This window comes from Dermacentor albipictus, chromosome 2 (genome assembly GCF_038994185.2).
Source record: "Dermacentor albipictus isolate Rhodes 1998 colony chromosome 2, USDA_Dalb.pri_finalv2, whole genome shotgun sequence".
In the NCBI taxonomy this organism is placed as follows: domain Eukaryota; kingdom Metazoa; phylum Arthropoda; class Arachnida; order Ixodida; family Ixodidae; genus Dermacentor; species Dermacentor albipictus.
In genome coordinates, this window is record NC_091822.1 from 66,150,679 (window position 1) to 66,166,592 (window position 15,914).

Consider the following 15,914-nt stretch of genomic DNA (forward strand, 5'->3'; position numbering starts at 1 on the left):
AAGAAACGGGGTTAACCGAGGGGCCCGAATTATATTATTCATATCACAAGAAGCCAGCGAACAAAGACATCAAAGACAATACAGGGGAAATTACTTGGGCTTACTAATTGAAATAAATAAATTATAAATAATTATAAATAATAAAGAACTTATAAATAAAATATTAAAAATTATTAATTAATGGAAATAAAAGTGGGTGAAAAACCAACTTGCCGCAGGTGGGGAACGATCCTACGTCTTCGCATTACGCGTGCGATGCTCTACCTATTGACGCGGCGCCTTCTTCCCTTGATAGGGCATCGCACGCGTAATGAGAAGACGTAGGATGCTGCTTTTATTGGGTTATGTGTTTATATGTTTAGTGGTGGCCCTGCTAGCTGTGTATCTAAAGCTTATATATATATATATATATATATATATATATATATATATATATATATATATATATATATATCTCAAGCTTAAAAATACTCTTCCTCTGTTACAACGGAAAAAGGGGTGTATTTGAGTCACGTTACATCAAACTGATAGAAATAAGTGCGTTCAGCATAAAAGAACGAAAAACTATCTAAGGCAGCTTAAACGCGCGTTTAGAGAGAGACAGCGAGAAATCTATTATGAGAAAAAAATGTCAGAGGTTGGATTTCCAAAAAGGTCTACGACTTTGCAGGCCCGCTGTGTTCAACACGGTTGTTCTTTCGGAACAATAGTATCAATGCATCTTATGCAAGAGAGCGTTTATGTCGTTTCATTAGCGCGTGTTCGGAGAGGAGGCACAAAAGCCGAACCTTAGTGCGTAGGCCGCACAAGTCTGCTAATGACAGCAAGGTTTGCAGTTTTACCGCGATAGCGTTAAGGATCCCATGTCGCAAAAAATCCGGGGTCGGGGTTTAGAAAACGTTTATTCATGCAACAAGAGACGATACGAACACTGAGTCACAATCGCGGCACAATTCCACTAGGACAATTACATATACAATGTACGAAGCTCTGTATACACGGCACGTTTTCAAAGAAATGTCCGAGTCCTCACTCACTAAGACATAACCACATAGACCCGCGCAACACACAGTTACACAGAAACTAATTGTCAGGTTATATAAAATGATGTTGATATATACAGTGTGCAAAATGGTTATGTACAATGATGATGCGACAGAGACATTTTACATAATTTTGAAGTGTTACTATGAGGTGAATATATACAGAAATGATCAGGTATACCAGATCACGAACACACAGAAGTTTCAGGCACCTACATTCTGTGGGGTCCTGCGTCCAGCGTCAACCGTCAACCGATTGTGTTCCTTACGTCTAAGACGGCTATATAAGTGCGTGGTGTGCCTCCGATTAAAGCAGTTATAAGTGGCGCTCTGTCCCGTCTCCTTTCTTGTTTCTCGATGTGTTCGCGCCTAGTACCCACGATGAATTGTGACCAACTCGCCCAACAAGACGTCCATTAAAAAAAAAACAACTAGTAAATATTGTTTCCAGTGCAGTGGAGTAGCTTCAAGTAATTATTTCGTTCTGAAATTTAATTCGACAATTGCAATTAATGATCTAATTCGTGAAGTACTGTCCTAACTATCAAAGTGTCAATGAGTCATTTGTAAGCACCCCAAAATAACATCTGACTGCTGTGTTTTCAACGATGTATTAAATGCGTGCAATTTTTTTCCGACTGGCAAACAGACCTCACTAATTACGAAAAACACCACGTGATCCTGCACTCCCACCCGCATCCCACAAAGCAGCGCCCTTGAATAAGCTGATTGAAAGCAACTGCGTTGCCTGTCGCAAACCCGGAGAGACAGCGCATCACCTTGATAGTGGTACGGAAGGAGCGCCAACAGCAGGTTTCGCGGCTTTGCAAGTTATTCCTTCCTCTCTACGTGAGACTTATTATCCGTCTCTCAAGGCCGACTGAAGACATCGCTAACAAAAGCCGCTTTATAACACGGCCGAAGCGCCGCTCTTACCACTCACAAAACGCGAAAAGCCATGTACATAGGCATAGCACGTTTCAAAATCCCGTCTTTGCTTGCACCGCATTGACAGTGTGCGCGCGCAGCTATATTACGCAGCAGAAACATGCGTCGGACCAAAGCCAAATTACAGTGATGGTTTTAGTTTTCTCGAGAGTGTGCACGTGCTGCAACAACAGGTTCATGGCATAAAATAAAAGCGAAATAAACATACCGGGAGGCGACCCACGTGTAGAGAAAAGGCAAAACCAATGCGCTCACGAAAAGTAAATAACCACTTCTAAATGAGCCGAATTGGTAGTCCGGACGCCTGCACAAAAAAAAAGAAGGTACATCAAATTTGAATGGGCCCTTATTATCTATGAATTCGTAAGCGCCGTTGAACACCAGCTGCTGCCTCGAGGACGCGATCGAATAGGTCTCCTTCTGCAGATACGCAATACTGACTCCGCTTTATCACGTCTTCAGTGGCTTTCTTGATGACCGACGCCCGAATTCTACGGCGAACATCCGTTATCCTTGTCTTGAGCTAATCTGACGTCCTCCTCGATCATGTAAGCACGATCTTTCACATAACCCAAAAGAAAGAAATCTAGTGGAGAGAGGTCAGGTGACCTAGCCGGCAAATTTACAGGCCCGCGCCTTCAAACCTATTGTACATGAAATGTCGCATCCAGCTAGTTTCGTGTTCGGCTACTGCCGTGTGCTGGCGCCTCATCTTGCTGATAGCACAGAAGTGGAAGACGTGACAGCGATACTTCTGTGAGAAACTCATCCACCACTCCTTCAAGGATTGCTTCCACGTAACGCTGTCCAGTCAGAGTGTGGTCGAAGAAGATGGGACCGATTAATTATTGCACCAGCGTAAATTCCACGGCCAATATTGAACGACCACTGTTACTGGTGCCGATTGCGCTTTACTCAGAATGCGTTGTAATCACTCCAATAGTGTGCATTATGTGAATTTACCTGGGTGTTTCTGGGAAAATTGGCTTTATCTGAGCACAAAGTCCGGTGGCTCATCGGCTTTTGTGAGAACCCAGTTCGAGAAATCTAGATGATTCTACAAATCCGTATCTTCCAAGCATTAGTGCTGGTTAAGGTGGTACGGGTGAAAGCCTTTCGTTTAGAATCCTCCGCACAGATAACTTATAACTTGGTACCTGGGCGGTCACGTCTCGCACGCTAGCATGAGGGTTTGAGGCCATAAATGCTAGAACATCCATGCGTATAGGCTAGGACTCAAAGATGGAGTCCTAACGCTACTGTTTCTTGAAGCTACCGGTTTGTCTCGGGTTTTCATAATTTCTGATGACAGTCGGCGCGTTTGGTCTACCTCCACACTTCCATCACTGACATATATTTGCGGCCTTCCTCTTGCCTAGATTTGCAGCTCCCAAGACAAGGATCATTTTCATCTTCTGCTCATTAGAGAAAGACATGGCGACCGGGACGAAACAAAATGCACCTTTACACATTTGCACTGACGTTGTCAATTCGCTTTGGTGGTGGTAGGTCTTGTGGCAAAAACAAAAGAGCTATCCGCGCACTTTATCTACCCTAAGACAACAGCTATCACAGCTTGTTTCCAATCAATACCAAAGGCGGCCTGTTACATCGGCCAAGGCGCGGCAGATAAGGCACTAGCTCGATCAAGATGTTTTACAGTGAAGCAGTCTATGGCTAGCCGATTCGTCTGTCCGTCTGTCGTCTGTACGCCAAAAACTCCTCCGGCGCAGGTCCATGCGAATGGGCAAAAAATCGAAAGAGAGGCGCATGATTGGATGCGCCAGTAGTGACGTCGTTGCTCTCCGTCACAGCCGAACGGGCACGCAGCAGTTTCTCTCCGGCTCCGAAATGGGTAGGCCACGCGTCATACTCCTGAGGAGCAGGCAGCTTTCGATCAGCAACGCCGCGAGCAGGACAGGGAATGAGCTCGTCTACGCCATCGCGATGCTGCAGCCTGGGCGCAATAACAAGCTCGGGCAGCCGAGCGCAAGCAGCAACTGCGTACCGAGGATCCGGCAGCGTGCCAAGCCATCGTTTAACACGGTCGGGATTAACCCAGTGATAATCACCGGGAGCGCACGTTTCAGCTTCGCTGGTTAACCATCTGTACGGATTGCTTGGTCGGTGATTTTTTTCCCCTTCGTATCGTACGGTCTAACTCGGAAGGAGCCTGTACGAGGGCGCTGCTCTATGATGCGGGTGGGAGTGCAGTCCCGTGGTATCGTCATATTTCGCACGGCTTATTTATCAGTCGGAAAAAATGAATACGGAATCAGCACATTGCTGAAAATACCGCAGTTACATGCCCCTAGGTTGTGCCTACAAATGCCTCATTGACATTTTGATATTCATGATTACACTTCTCGACTTAGATAATTAATTACAATTTCCGAATTAAATCTCAGTAACGAAAAAGTTACTGGCAGCTTCTCCAATGTACTGGAAACTATATGCACAAGGTTTTTTTCCGAATAACGCATTGCCTTTCTTTTTTTTTAATCTTGGTGCATGATCTTTAATTGGGACACCCTGTACATATTTATGACCTCTGCATGCAAGGGACGATGTTTCCATCCCTAATAAAGGTTGTAAATTATGAGAAGTGTTCTTTGATATAGTGGTTAGCTTTGCTTACTGGAAAGCGAAGCGATGCTAATGGATGGATGGATGCGAAACTTTAATAAGGTCCTGAGGTACGCGACTCAGCGCGCTGCGGGCCGCTCCCACGTTGGGACAGCCAGGCCTTGCCCGACCGCCGCATCGTGGGCCCTCTGGACAGCCCATAGTTGCACCCCGGCATCAGGGTTCTTAATAGCGGAGAGCCACTTGTCTTCATTGATTTCTTCTGTGCCTCGTAACGAGGGGCAACGCCAGAGCATATGATCTAGGCTAGCGATGTCATTGCAATGCCTGCAAGAACTAGTGGCATAGGTGTCGGGATAAATTTTGTGGATTAAAGCCGGGCTGGGATATGAGCCTGTTTGCAGTAATCTGAGGGTCAATGCCTGCGCTCTATTTAACTTCTTGTGTGGAAGGGGAAACTCTCTCCTGCCGAGATAAAAGTTCTTCATGGTCGCGGAAAGTGAGACCTCGCGCCTTGGAGTGGGCCAGCTCGTTGAGGTTTCTGGGGCCTCCCGTGATGGATCCCATGTGAGCAGGGAACCACGTGAGAGTGTGGGTGGTGATGGTTTTGCCGTCGAGGATGCGACAGGCTTCCTTACACACGGCGCCAACGCTGAAGGCGCGGATGGCTGCCCTGGAGTCGCTGAAGATATTGGCATGTTCGTCATCCAGGAGGGCCAAGGCAATGGCCACTTGCTCCGCCGCACGCGACGACGTGCTTCGTACCGAAGCCGCGTTAACGGTCGAACCCCTGTGGTTGATTGACACTACGGTGAAATTGTCGCTGTTGCCATACTGGGCCGCGTCAACGAAGCAGCTGCCGCCAGGGAGTTCTGTTGCGCGGCGTAGGAGCGCCGCCGCTCTGGCCTTCCTTCTTTCTACGTTGCGCTGGGAATGCATATTGCGCGGGGCGGGCGATATGATGATGTTATCTTTCTGCTCTTTCGGAAGGCCCTGGTAGGCGTCTTCGACAGTGGCCGGGGGGACGCCCATCTCAGTTAGGAGTCGTCTGCCCGCCCTGGTGCCGGAGAGCCTGAGAATCTGTGCCCTTTCTTGTGCTTCTGCAATCTCTTCCAGGGTATTATGAATACCCAACTGCAGGAGTCGGTCGGTGCGTGTGTAGTTTGGTAGTCCGAGCGCGCTCTTGATCCCCCTCCTTATCATGGCATTTAGTTTGTCTCGCTCGGCCCTCTTCCAGACGTGCATGGCCGCTACGTACGTAAAATGGCACAACAAGAAAGCGTGGACTAGCCTTAACAGATTCTCTTCGCTCAGACCTCTCCTTCTGTTAGCTACCCGCCTGATTAGACCGATGACGCTATCCGTCTTCTTTGCTAATTTGTGAATGGTGATGCTATTTGTGCCTGTCCCTTCGAGTGTCATTCCCAAGATTCGAATGGACGCGACTTTGGGAATGGGATCTCCGCAACTGGTGTAGAGATTAATGTCAATTTCAGGGGGGGTTCCAGTTCTGTGGCTTGCGGCCCTTTCTACTTGGGCTGTAGAGAAGGAGCTCCGATTTCTTTGGGGAGCACCGGAGTCCCGTGTTGGTTAAAAAGCGCTCTGTAGTGTCGACAGCTTCCTGGAGAGCGGCTTCGACTTGTCCGTCACTGCCACCCGCGCACCAGACAGTGATGTCATCCGCGTAGATCGTGTGACCGATGCCCTGGACCTTGCCTAGATACCTTGAGAGGTCAACCATTGCGATGTTGAAGAGGAGTGGTGAGATGACTGATCCCTGGGGGGTGCCTCTTCTACTCAGCTCCATTGTGTCCGATTCCAAATCTGCAGCCTTGAGGATGGCGCATCGTTTGCTCAAGAAAGACCTGACGAAGGCATGGAAGGACGAGCCCAGGTCGAGCTTGGAGATGGCGTCAAGGACGAACTCGTGACGGATGTTATCAAAGGCCTTCTCCAGGTCCAAACCAAGGATGGCTCTCGTGTCCCGAGTGCAGCGTTCCAGGATTTGGATCTTGATAAGCTTCATGGCGTCCTGAGTGGAGAGGCCTGGCCTGAAACCTATCATGTTGTGAGGGAAAAGGTCGTTGGTCTCGATATACTCGGCAATTCTGTTATGGATGGCGTGCTCGGCCACCTTCCCTACACATGACGTCAGTGAGATTGGGCGGAGGTTGTCCAGGCTCGGCGGTTTACCGGGCTTTGGGATTAGTATGACCTTCGCCAACTTCCATTCTTCAGGTACAATTCCCTACTCCCAAATCCGATTTATCTCATCTGTAAGAAACTCGATCGATGCGTCCTCTAGGTTTCTGAGAGCCTTGTTGTTAATGTGATCCGGGCCTTAGCGATGCTAAGACACATATAATTCACGTGCATTTCACACGCCGTTGATGAAAGATTATGCCGAAAGAATCACCGAAGTTTAGAGGTTTTTTTCAGGGTTAAAAGATGCACGCAAAGCATTTTGAAGCGAGGTGAATATACAGCAACATATTCATTCTCTAGGCATAAGCTATGCATACCTAAAGAAATCATTGTTCATTGGCTACCTCCTTCTCATTAAAGATAAAATAAACTTTTCTCTGTGTACATACTTAAAAAATATTGTGTATGTGCATGGTGCTTACAGTGGAAATTTAAAACAATGCTCAAGTGAGAAAATACAGATGAAGTAGCCGCCGCTCGTTCTAGCGCGCTTGTTCTCCTATTGTCAGGATTTGCAGAAATAAAACAAAGTATGAATTAAAATCCGTGCATGTCCGCGCCAATAATGATTCAGTAAGCTATTAGCCTCAACAAAATTTTAAGCCAAAAGATCGTCAAAAGATATAAGTCAAAAGAAACCTAAAAGGATGTGGGTGACAAAACTCTGGCAATGACACTTTAGGAGATGGAGGGGGGTAAGCTTCGGCATCGCCTGGGATGGGGGGGGGGGCTCAGTCCACGCCAGAAAAATCCGGAGGGGGTTCAGTCCGCCCCCCCCCCCCCCCCTGTAGTCGGCGCCTATGACACCAACCCAAACCGGAAACTTCTTTTTACGAAGAGCTTCTAAAATTATTAAGGCATGCTGTTCGGCGGCTCGCCTATAAAAAGTTTTTCTATAAACCTGTTGACTATGCTTCCATAATGTGACCCTTTTACTCAAAATGATGTTGGCAATTACGGAAAAATAAAAAAGGCTGTCCGCTTTGCATATGACATTTTTGCACGTTCTTGAATAACAGCTCTCTTGGCCAAGGCTGAATACCTGTCTTAGAGAAATCGCTGTTACCGACTGAATTCTTGAACAGCTAGGTAATGGGCACTCCAACACTGATAAACTAATCTCACTCATTCGGATAAGCCACTAGACGAAAACATAATTTTAATGTAACTCCCTTTCACACATGCGTTAATTTATTCAAGTACTCCTTTCCTAGAGTTGTTAACGAGTTTGACAGAATGATCAAGTTCTTCACTCAGGAGTTGACTCTTTGTTTCGAAACTAGCGTCGTGAAATTGTGTTGATTTTTATTTGTAAGTGTGACTTGTGCGCTATTGCATTTCTGCAAATTTTGTAATCAGTTTTGATTTGCAACCAATTCGGCGAAAATCCCCAGATACAATTTCAGGATAAATAAATATATAAATAAAAGCACTCTAACACCTCCTGGTAAGTGTACTGTTTTTCCATAACCTCCACGGAAGTTGGACAAGCGTGAAACGTCGATGTAAATAATTTACTTCACGTTAGCTTATAGTGTCCCAAAACCTCTCTTATTTAAAATTTACTTGACAGTTTTAGTGGGACGTTTAGCGACTCTCTTGTTTCACTTCAGCGATGCACTGGAAAAAATTTTGTCAACCCTGGACTGTGATTGATTACGTGAGATTAACATTCAGGTTTGCCAATGAGAAAGATTAATCACTGATAAAATGTTCGGCCTCTTTTAATCCAGAGGTACAAATCACACACACACACACACACACACACACACACACACACACACACACACACACACACACACGCACACACACACACGCACGCACGCACGCACGCACACACGCACACACACACGCACGCACGCACGCACGCGCGCGCACGCACGCACGCACGCACACACACACACACGCACACACACACAAACACACACACACACGCACACACGCACACGCACACGCACACACACACACACACACGCACGCACGCACACACACACACACGCACACGCACACACACACGCACGCACGCACGCAGGCACGCTGAAAGATTGTTTCAGTTTGCTTCGGGTTCGGGCTCAGATTTCTGGATATCTTTCGGTAGTTTCAGCTTCAGCGGCAGAGCAAAAATACTGAGATTTGAACCGGTTTTAACCGGTTCATATAGATTTAGAACTGCGCTCATAGATGGAAGTAGATTTTTTCGAAGACACACGATCTGCAGGACTTCATTAAAGTTTTACCATACCATACCATACCGTTTTGAAGCTCGCTCTTCAATGTATTTAAACAAAACACAAATTATCTTTTTTCTTACGCTACGTGGACCTATCTGCGAGGCTTTTCTCAAAAGTTCGTGCAGTGAGTCGGCGAAAAATTTGAAAAATCGGTTTGGAAATACCGATTGCAGAAATAAATGGTTGATGGAAGCATCGGTAGCAAGAGCAGAAATGGATAAAAAACAAAGAAAGAAAGAAGCACGCGAGCAAGCAAGCAAGCCAGCAATTGGGAATCCCACTATCATAAGTACGAAATGTCATGATTTTGACTCCAACTTTATGCTTTTCGGAAAACAATTTGATAATAGTTGAGTGCATTCAGATAAAATACTTTCTATTTCGAGCAAATTATTTCGCGTGTTTTCTTTGTTGGCAAGACTGAGGTGTATTCTAAATGCTAAGTTGAAAAATTGGACGTAAAAATGGGTCCGAGGACGGGGGTTTGCTTGACACAACATGCTCGTATGAGATTTGAGAAGTTGCCTCCAAAAGTAGCTCTGGCAATCCAGAACGAATGTTTGGGTTATGGTTTCAACAACCCAAATAATTGTTCTGGATTGCCATTGCTGCTTTTGGAGATAACCCATACAATTGTTCTGGGTTGTCATTGCTGCTCTTGGAGGTGACTTCTCGTGCGAGCATATAGTCTCAAGCAAACCCCCGTCCTCGGACCCATTGTTACGTAACATTTTTCCGCACGGTGCTAACTACGGAACCCTTCCGCCGTGGTGGGCCTTGCGCAGCCCCAGCCTCGGTGACCAACTCTGGGCCGTCCAGCAGGCCCGCGAGGCGGCGGCGAGGCGACACCTCGACGTCCCCACGTGGGAGACTTCAGGCCCCGTCGCCGAAAGCTCTGCAGGACTATAAATAAAGTTGTTACCAACCAAACTGAAACCATTAGCCTAGAGAAAGGAAATGCTTCTAAGGAGGGGGTACTCCCAAAGAACCCAGCGACCCTAGTGACTGTAGCATACCAAGCTGATACACTGGAGACTAACCCTTAACTTCCGGTTCCCGTTTACTGGGTACCGATATAAGCGGGCAGTTTGAATGCGCTGCTCGCGGTAACGGGAATCCGCACAGTATTTCGATGTGCTTCTATATTTTTAGCGCGTCTATCTTAATATATAGTTCTCAGCTAGTTGACTGCATGCGTTTAAGGGCAAAGATTTATTTCTTAAAGGGACCCTGAAATGATTTTGACGATTTTGTACAAACGTAGAATCTTTACAGTAGGTCCTTCTGATCATTAATTGACGCATCTAAGTGCTCCGTGGAAAGCGTGTATTTTATTATAATGTTTTAAAAATGGACATCGCTGTTTATCGCGGCACACTGCTTGGCGGAATTTTCAGCCGCCCCTACCCATACACGGCCGGACTCGAGTTCGGCCGTGACCCATACGACGTAAATCACCCAATAGACGTCAGTAGGGCGAGCTATCTGATTCGCTGCCCAGGGCGCGTCGTCAATAATTTTTCCACCTTTATGGTGAACAAATGATGTTCGTAATGGCTGGAATGATAGTGAGTTTGTTTCTATAAAAAGAAAGTAACAGAAAGAGAATGCACAAGAACAATTTCTCGCTACACTTAAGCACTTCCGGCACACAGCAAGCGTCGTCTGCTTCTCATACAATGTGCTCCATTTTGACGAGAGCGCGGTGCAGAGTCGGTCTCAGTCTTTTCGCGAGCACTGTGATTCAACTTTGTTGCGTTGTGGACTGCAAACGTAGTGACTGGCAATATGTCAAGCTGCGACATCGTGTCCCTCTGCAAGGCAGCAGACGAGCGGACTGGCTGCAGCGCATCCGACTGCCGCTACCCGATCGGCGCCATGATTTGCGTGTTTGCGGCCGTCATTTTACACCGGAAGACGCAATCGCGTTTCGCGAGTCCGGTATTACAGTAAACGCAAGCGCAAGGGGACAGGGCCTGGCTGTTTGACTGTATGGAGGAGGGTAACTTGCAGTCACCCGTAGCTCTCTTAATATGAGACGTTTCACACAAAGTGGGGCGCGAATGAGGCTCCTTCGCACGCAGGAGCCTCGAAGGAACGATGCCCACTCGTCGGGGTTCGCTTCAAGACTGAAAATTTATGTTACAAAAGACATCGCAGTGAAGCGAAAAGGAAGAGAAAAGAAAAATACAAAATACAAGTTGTCCGTTGGCCACACCGACGCCTTCGTCCTTCTCGGAGGCGCCGGCCATTCGCGCCCAGCAGGCGTTCCGCCGAAAACACGGGGCACTGATCATGTTGCGGGTCGAGGCGCTGGTCGGGACGCCAGCCCTGCAGGGCGGTGCGCCTCTCGTCCGTTCGCCGGCTCCCACGGTGCGTCGCCGGGCCCCCAACCATGGTTGCAAGAAACGTGCGACGGTCGCTAGCAATTCTCAACAGAAGCTACTGTTGAGTGTGCAAGCACCTGGCACAATTTGTAGCGATGAAGATGACGACCGAGTGGGTACGTGCAGAACGTTAAAGACCGCACCTGCTCCCGACCTGGATAGCGTGAAGCTTCTCCTTTTAAATGAACAGTGTGAGCTGGAGAAAAAGGAATTGTTCATGAAGCTCCTAAGCCACCGGCGCTGGTGGGTACTTTGGGAGAACCGGAAGCAGGAGTCAGAATTTTACACAACGGTGAGTTCGAACTTGTACAGGAAGCTTTTGCTCCGGGGGGCTCCTACAGATAAACATGGAAAAGTAAAAATCGTTTGTGCTGTGCAGCTGCCCTTGCTGATGTCGCGAGACAAGGAATACTTCAGAAAGTATTACAGAATGTCACCGGAGGCCTCTGAATCTCTGCACTCACTTGCCGAAGCAGGTTTGATCAGGTCGTGCGCGAACCACTGCCCTTACGTGCGCGGCTCGTTATTGCACCCAGGTAAGCAAGCTATACCTAAGCAGCATTGGTCTCAGTCAATGCCTGGCACCACTTGCGATGTAGTTATCTCATCTTACTATTTTTTTAACCGTTTTGACGCCGTAACTATAGTGATGTTCAGGAAAGAACACTGAAAGCTGATTCTGGTATATCTGTCTAAATATTCTGTTTCATTTCGGCAAGACGTCTTGAAAAGCCGCATAAAATAACATCTTACGCTTATAGATCTCTTAACGTGTTGCATTTATAGGCAAAGGAAATGCTAGGCTATTTCTGCATGCAGTTAACTTTACATAATTACAAAAACGGCGCCGAATAAAACAACACACGAAGAAGGGAAACACGAGACAGCACGTAGGCGCGAAACACGAAACACGAGACAGCGCCTACGTGCTGTCTCGTGTTTCCCTTCTTCGTGCGTTGTTTTATTCGGCGCCGTTTTTGTAATCATGCTTAACCAACTAGCCCACCAACACATGCTCAGTAACTTTACATACACCATTATTCTTTGGTCAAAATAGAAGAATGATGCAGAACACGAGAAGTTGCTCTAACCTTGTATTTTTGTGTTCTTGTATTTATTTAACCGCACATGCGCATTCAAGACGCCTTGCCTATAACATCGGCGTTGCTTAGAAAAAGCGAAACGAATCCTCGTGTGGCCGGAATGGAGAGTGGAGACGACATCAGCTCGACGGAGGCAGCCTTTGCCCTCGGGGTTTGGTAAGGGCAGGGCGTCGCTCCTGTTGTGTTTACATCTTGGAGCAGGGGTGGAGTTTCGACGATGAGAGGGGACGGATCGTGCACGTGTGCGTGTGCATGTGTGTGTGAGAGAGAGGGACAGACCCTTTGTATCTGATATCCATTGGAAATATTAAATTGGTAAGGTATGTTCCAAATTGGCGTATGGTTGTCATGTATCGCTAAAGCCCGTCAATGTTTTGACCCTCAAGTTTTGCGGATACTTTGCTTTTATACAAAGTAACCTTTATTATTGTTTACAGTCTTGGGGCAGTACGTACAAAACCTGTGTAGAACCTGTCGTCGGTCTTCAAAAACGGGCGCTACGAATAGTTACCTTTCCTCAACATGCTCATCCATGTAAACATCTGTTTCGATTGTTTCGTGTTCTGCCGTTCAGTGTGGCGTATAAAGTAAGAGTTGTTCAGGTAGTTAATGCAGTAATACGTTATAATATTCGCTACCTATCACAATATTTAATTTTCCGGCACGAAACACGAGGGTAGCTAGTAACAACTGTATTAACTTACCACCATGTCACAATTTATATGGACAGAGACTCGTGGAGTACAACGGTGCTCTAATATGGAACGCACTCCTACTCAGTATAATGACCAGCCGATACTTTGTGCAATGCTTAAAAAACTTCTTTCATGAATGCTCACATGGTCTTTCCATTTGTATCCCCTGATGTCATGGCAGTCTTTTGTTTATTCTATATTTTCCATGTAAAAATGCTTTCATAACATGTGTTTAAGTTGTCTCGTACTATAAGTACGCTGTTCTTCTTATGTCTATATTGTTATTGGACCCCAAACTAGCCGCCAAGGCTATGACTCCAAACGGTATTGTGTGTATGCAATGAAATAAATAAAAAATAACAAACGACCGGACAGAGCAGACGTTGTGTCTTACGCTGTGATGTTTTCCTTCGTTAAACAGAACATAAGCTTCCTTTAATTTTTTCTTTTTAAACCGAGTGCTGTGTTATCAATCTTAGCACCTTGTTCTTCAGGTACCTCGCATCTGACATCTACGTGCAAAATGTTGCAATAAGCTTCACGGTTGGCATCTCAACGGTGGCGACCATTGTGCATCACGTATGCAGACTGCTGTGGAGAACAGGGCAACCTTTATACCTAAAGGTACGCATTTAGCCACTAGACATGGAGGCTGTTTACTACCGGAACTTACAGTGTGGTTCAAACTTCGACTCCTTGAGCTAGTTTTCTAAAGTACCTGTGCGCATGAACTAGCTTGCTTCGGGTGCGCTTCTATCGAACAAATCTTTTTTCACACGCTAAGAGCGACTTTTTTTCGTTACTGAGCTGCAGAGTACTGGCGCCTGGCAAGAGGTAGCCCAAGAATTCGAGGAAAAATGGAATTTCCCTCACTGTCTTGGTGCTGTCGACGGCAAGCACGTTCAGATACAATCCCCTCCTAATTTAGGCAGCTTGCATTACAACTACAAGGTAATTAACGCTGTAGGTCATATTTTCATAACATGTGTTTATAGTCTTATTTTATTACAGGGCACATACTCCGTCGTCCTCATGGCCGCTGTTGACAGCAATAAGAAATTCATATGAGTTGATGCTGGGGCGTATGGACGTCATAGTGATGGTGGTACATTGTGTGCTTCTAGCTTTGGAAAATCACTGGGCTTGCTCGGCCTTCCACTTCCTATAAGCAGCTGCCTGGCACAAACATCGTTGCTCCTTACGTTTTCGTTGGAGATGAAGCATTTCAGCTTCGTCCGGATTTCCTGCGGCCATATTCTGGGAGGTGACAGGATGAAAACAAGCGCATCTTTACCGTCTAAACAGAGCCAGACAACCAAAAGCACAAAATTTGCCCGTCATTATGTTGAATTTTTTTTTTACTTACGTTTGCAGGAGGTGCGTTGAAAATGCTTTTGGATTGATGGTCTCCCTGTTCAGGATCTTTCGGCGTGCCATCAACCTGCGGCCACAAGATGCAGACTGCGTTGTCATGGCATGTTGTGTCATACACAACTCCTTGCGTGATGCCATGATCTACATGACGGCGAACTATGTGGACACTGAAGATGCATAAGGCAACATCACCAGTGGCCAGTGGCGCACCACCCAGGACAGTGGCACCTCAGCAATGTTCAGTCTGCGTCCTCCAACTGGGCACAATTATACAGTGGCAGCGGAAACAAGAGACCTTTTCTGCTCATACTTTGTGAGTAGGGAGGGTTCTGTGCCTTGGCAACAGGCATTTGCTGGTCTGCGGCCGTGAGAGACAAAAGAAGCAGCCACCAGGAGTTTGCTGGATGTGCAGTTTGCAAGCCGATTCTTGTTTGATGTATGCCACAGTGACACTTAAGCATGTAATGTAAATAAGAACAGGCATTTATGTGGTTGGCTATTGAAATGCGTGCACGAAACGTGAATTCTGTACTTTGTGTACTCCTCCTGTTTGAAGGAATAGTGTCGCATATTATGTCCCACTTTGCTATCGAATAAAATGTTTAACAGTGCACACCAGTTGTATGTTTTATTCGACTTCCGTGTTGAACCTTTTCGTTCATTAATTTTATTTTACGTTGTATATCTATATTTATATTTACGGCCAGGCCAGTGCATTTGCTACTTAATGCACCACTCCCTACCGCCCCCCCCCCCCCGCTTCCATTTGTGATTTCTCAGCTAACAGGCAAAACGGAAACCATTTATTTCTTTTTTATAATGTTAATTTGCTTTGCTTTGTTGTATTGTCACTGGACTGCAAACTGACAAATTGTATTTTTGATTTTTTTATTGCTTCAGTGTGGTTACAAGTTTTGACGGATATGCAATACAACAGTAGGTCCCATGGTCAAAGGCTGTATTGGGGCCTCCGGTCAAGGTTACGTGGTCAGTGGACTTACTATGCGGCAGCGAATTAAAACAATATCACGACATTAACATACAGTTTACAAAAGCATCTACAAGGAGGCCACTTTTTAGAACGACCTCGGCCGACTCTATGTCATGCTAATCATTTTTCAACAACGCTAAATCGGAAGTGCTGTTTCATGTACTTTTTTTAAACACGCAATGACGTTGTAATCGTACTGCAGAAATTGTTGTGATGCCGTTTTCTTCCTAAAGTCACTGGGCCTGGGAAGACATGTGACTGCTGTGTACAAAGGCTTTGAAATCGGTTGCAAGAAAAATCGCGCGCATGTTCCCATGTTTCTGAGACAGACTAACACAAAAGTGGTCGTTT

General features: G+C 46.3%; 1 pseudogene; it reads left to right on the forward strand.

The window, feature by feature from the left end:
• The first annotated feature begins 14,188 nt into the window (after nucleotides 1–14,188).
• Nucleotides 14,189–14,942, forward strand: LOC135903262 (uncharacterized; annotated as a pseudogene).
• The last annotated feature ends 972 nt before the right edge of the window (nucleotides 14,943–15,914 follow it).